We start from the raw sequence: 5272 nt of genomic DNA on the forward strand, positions 1-5272 counted from the left end.
TTGTTCTTTTTACAGTCCATGGGATTGTCAGTACTTTTCTCCAACACCACAACTCAAAGGCATTGATTCTTCTCTTGTCATCCTCATTCACCATCCAGAATTCAGATAAACAGAAGGTGATTGAAAATACTATAGCTTTAATAAGTTTCAATATAGTCTTTAAATTGACATTATTGTCCTTCAGTACTTTAGAGGTGTGGTCCATGACAGCAGACTTTCCCAAAGCAATGTATGATTTGATTTCTTGCATACTTATTTGAAGGGTGTTGATTGTGAATCCAAGTAAGATGAAGTGACTGACAACTTCAAATCTTTCTTATTAATCATGATGCTGCCTAAACAGCACAATGGGGAAGATCTTTGTCTTTTTAATGTTGAGATGTAATCCATATTGAAGGTTTACTCTTTGATCTTCTGCAGCAAGAATTTCAAGTATTTCTTGCTTTCAGTGACCAGAGTTGTGATATGTGAAATGCTCAGTTGGTTGATAAGTCTTCCTTCTTGATGCACATTTTTATTCATAAAATCGAGCATCTTGAGTTATTCAAAAACATGCCTCTGGAAACTCTATGAACTTTGATAAATGTTGATAGTTATAGAAAGCCTTTAGGTCTTTTGTTCATAGAGTCGTGCTTTACTCAATGGCAATCAACAACAAAAACATATCTTGAGTAGATGTAGAGAAAAGATACAGTCTTGATGCACAGCTTTCTTGCTTTTATTATATGCAGTATCCCTTTGCCCTCTTTGGAACACAGCTTTTCAGTCTAGAAATAGATTTCATATGAGCATGATTAATTATTCTATAATTTCCATTGTTCTCAATGTTAGCCACAGTTTGTTATGGTCCATAAAGTCAAATGCTTTTGCATAGTTAAAAAAAATACAAAAATATTTTCTACCGGTATTCTCTGTTTCCTGTCAATATACATCTGATATCAACAATGCCATCCCTGTGCCATGGCCTCTTGTAAATCTAGTTTGAACTTCTGGCAGTTCTCTATTTATTTTTTGTTCTGTAAGTTTCTGAATGGTCTTTGTATAATTTTGCTTGCATGTGATAATAATTATATTTTTATATAACTTCCATATTCAGTTGGATCATCTTTCTTAGCAATGGGAACAAATATGGATTTCTTCTAGTCAGTTGGTTAAATAGCTGCCATCCAAATTTCCTGCCACAGACTAGTGAGCATATCCAGGGCTGCATCTGGTAATTGAAATATGTAAATTGATATAGATTCCTGGAGCCTCATTTTTTTATGTGAAACTATACTTATTTACATAGCGTAGTGTTTTGTTTAATTTTATTTTGTACTGGCTTATATTGACTGGAAGAGATCTATATTTGTTCCCATTCCAAAGAAAGGTGACCCAACTGAGTGTGGAAACTACAGAACAGTGTCATTGATTTCACATTCAAGCAAGATTCTGCTGAAGATCATCCAAAAACGATTAGAACAGCACATCAGCAGAGAACTGCCGGAAGTCCAGGCTGGGTTTAGAAGGGGTCGTGGTACTAGGGATATTGTTGCTGATGTTAGATGGATATTGGCTGAAAGCAGGGAATACCAGAAGAATGTCTATCTGTGTTTCATTGATTATGCAAAGGCATTTGACTGTGTGGATCATAACAAACTGTGGCTGACTCTGAGAAGAATGGGAATCCCAGAACATTTAATTGTACTAATACGAAACCTATACTTGGACCAAGAGGCACTAGTCAGAACAGAGCAGGTTAACACTGCATGGTTCAAAATTGGGAAGGGTGTACGCCAGGGATGCATCCTGTCCCCATACCTTTTCAACATGTATGCAGAGCAGATTATCCGAGAGGCTGGGCTCTATGAGGAGAATTGTGGCATCAGGATTGGTGGAAGGTCTATTAACAATCTCCGTTATGCAGATGACACAACCCTGCTTGCTGAAACTGAGGAGGACCTCATGCACTTGTTGCGAAGGGTCAAGGACTGCAGCCTCCAGTATGGACTGAGGCTCAATGTCAAGAAGACAAAGATTCTCACCACTGGACCAATTGGCAGCGTCAGGATGGATGACGAAGAGATTGAGAGTGTTCACAGCTTCAGTTTGCTCAGCTCCACAGTCAACACTCTTGGCACCAGCAGTCAGGAAATCAAAAAGCGTATCACGATGGGAAAGTCTGCTGTTAGGGACCTCTCTAAAGTACTCAGGAGCAACAGTGACTCTCTGGAGACTAAGGTGCGCCTGATACAGGCCATGGTCTTTGCAATCGCTTGCTATGCATCAGAGAGTTGGACAATGACTAGGGAGGACAGAAGGAGAGTGGATGCTTTTGAGCTGTGGTGCTGGAGAAGGGTACTGAATGTACCATGGACTGCCAGGAAAACAAACAGATTCATCTTGGAGAGGATTAAACCAAGCTACTCCTTGGAGGCAAGGATTCTGGGGCTTCGTCTGACATACTTTGGACATGTTGCCAGGAGGGACGGGTCCTTGGAGAGGGACATCATGCTTGGGAGGGTTGAGGGACAACGCAAGAGGGGAAGACCCTCTATGAGATGGATTAATTCGGTGACTGGGGTAATCGGGATCGGTGTGTCAGAGGCGGTGCCGTTGGCGCAGGATAGAGCAGGGTTTAGGGCTGTTGTGCATAGGGTCGCTATGAGTGGGAAACGACTTGACGGCACATAACAACAACAACAACAACAACAACAACTGGCTTATATACAGAGGTCATAAAGTGCCTTTAGTAAAACTTTAACTTATTCCTTCATTTCCATTGGCTCTTGATCATAAGCTATTTCCTAAAATTTTTGAATGTCAACCAACAGGGGTTTTAGATGGACCTTCCAGTGATATTGCAGAAGAAACAACATGAACATGGGTTTTCTTTAAGTTGGACTTCAAGAAAGCCCTATGAATTAGTGTTATAACACGTGGTGTTATTTTTAGTTTGAATTTGTTGAATTACCACTAACAACAGAAGCTTTGGGGAAAATGAAAATTAGAAGTTGTTTTAGCCCTAATTTTCAATATAAGCTCTAGTGACTTCACAGAGATATTCTAATAGGAAATATTTATGACAATCATTAGCTTTGATATAATTGAAGAAAATAAATATGAACAATAATATTTCAAATATATATTTAAATATTCTTCATAAACTCACTCTTAATGCATTTTTTTGGGAAGATTGTCACTAAGGCATTCTAGCATTCTATCAGGACTCATTTCTTATTTTTTGTAATATGTGCAATAATCATAATAGTAAACTTGAAATGAATCAATTAGACAAGCCTCTAAACATCCAAACTGGATTTCTTACTCTGTATAAAAAGGATGAGAAGAAGAAGAAGAAATAAAAGCATCATTTTTTCAATCATATGAAGCTTAAGTTACCAATGTAATGTCTATGTAATTTGTATACAATTTGAATACCATTAATACTTCTCATTAATGTTATAGAATGCCTTCTTTTTCTATGAACCATTTGAAACAGATATGTTTAAGAAGAGATATGAAACCAAAAAAGGACCAAATAAGCATTATATTCTTTGTTAAACACACATCTTACTCAGGGATAGATACTTCCTTCATTTATGTTTGTTTAAAATATGATTTTAGTATTTGACTGTCTTAGTTACCAAGTTTTCTGCTTTGTTTAATTTGCTTTGTTTGTTTTCTAAAAAGTACACCTATATATCTCTTTCTTTACTAGTAAAAACAAGGGTTAAAGGAGAATTACCAAATGGACTCATAAAGAGGTTACAGTCACCACAGCTCAGTGAACATGATTGCTACTGTCTGGGCCAAAGATTCATTGTGTTTTCACTCTGGTTTTCTTTGCCAGTGGGGAAAGCTAAGTAATGCTGATATCTTTTCAGTCATCCTTATCATAAACGATCACTCCGTGTGGCATGTGTTAATTATTCCAGTAGTCTATTTTTCTCTCTATTAGATTAATAGTTACCAATTATGCAGCCTCCCTCCTGCACTGCCATTGTGTACACATTTCCTAATTCTCTTCATTACACTAGTGAGTATGTATAATTATGACTATAAGTCGTCCATCTATCTTTTCAAGGACAGTGAGAAATGAAATGTAAAGGCCTAAAGATAAATACTGTATTTGTGTTTTTGTGTGTATGTGTATTTCAGAGAGACAGAAAAAGAAAATACCTTGGATTAATAGAAACAAATGGAGTTATAGTCACAGATAAAATTTGTTAGAAAAACTGTATTTGTGTTTGTGTGTGCATGTGTATTTCAGAGAGACAGAAAGAGAGAAAATACCTTGGATTAATAGAAACAAATGGATTTATAGTCACATAAAATTTGCTATGTGGCTATCATTTATATTTTTTAAAAAGCTCTAATAACAAGAAAATTTGATGCTAGTACAAGCATTTAGTCTAACAACAGAAGATACACACTGTTTGTTGTTTGCTTTTTTCTCCTAACATATTGATGTTGTTGTTGTTATGTGCCGTCGAGTTGCTTGCGACTCATAGCGACCCTATGTATAAGAGCTCTTTACGTTCTTCTACCCTGTGCCAACCTAGCCATCTCAAATGCACTTATTCCCACTGCTCTAGTCACAGAATGGATCCATCACATCAAAGGTCTTCCTCTCCTTCGCCGCCCCTCCACTCGGCCAAACATGATGTCCCTCTCCAAGGACCAGTCCCTCCTTACAACATGCCCAAAATATGCCAGACAAAGCTTCAGAATCCTTGACTCCAGGGAACATTCTGGCTTCACCCTCTCCAGGACAAAACTGTTTGTTCTCCTAGCAGTGCATGGTATATTCAACACTCTTCTCCAGCACCACAGCTCAAAGGTATCAAGTCTCTTTCTATCAACCCTATTCACTGTCCAACTCTCTGATGCAAAGCACATAATTGTGAAGACTATAGCCCGGATCAGGTACACCTTAGTCTCCAGTCTGACATTGTTGCTCTTCAGTACTCTCAAGTGGTCCATCACAGCTTACTTTCCCAATGTAATTCATCTCTTGATTTCCTGGCTGCTGTTACCAAGAGTGTTGACTGTGGAACCAAGAAAATTAAAACTGTTAACTATCTCAATTTCTTCACCATCCATACTAATGTTGCCAATTGGCCCAGTGGTGAGAATCTTTGTTTTCTTGATGTTGAGCTTCAGTCCATATAAGAGGCTGTAGTCCTTGATCTTCTGCAGCAAGTGCTTCAGGTCCTCCTCAGGTTCAGCAAGCAGGGTTGTGTCATCTGAATAACGCAGGTTGTTGATGATTCTTCCACCAATCCTGATG

Source organism: Elephantulus edwardii, unplaced genomic scaffold (assembly GCF_000299155.1).
Source record: "Elephantulus edwardii isolate Elephantulus edwardi_28Jun2011 unplaced genomic scaffold, EleEdw1.0 scaffold00081, whole genome shotgun sequence".
NCBI lineage: Eukaryota > Metazoa > Chordata > Mammalia > Macroscelidea > Macroscelididae > Elephantulus > Elephantulus edwardii.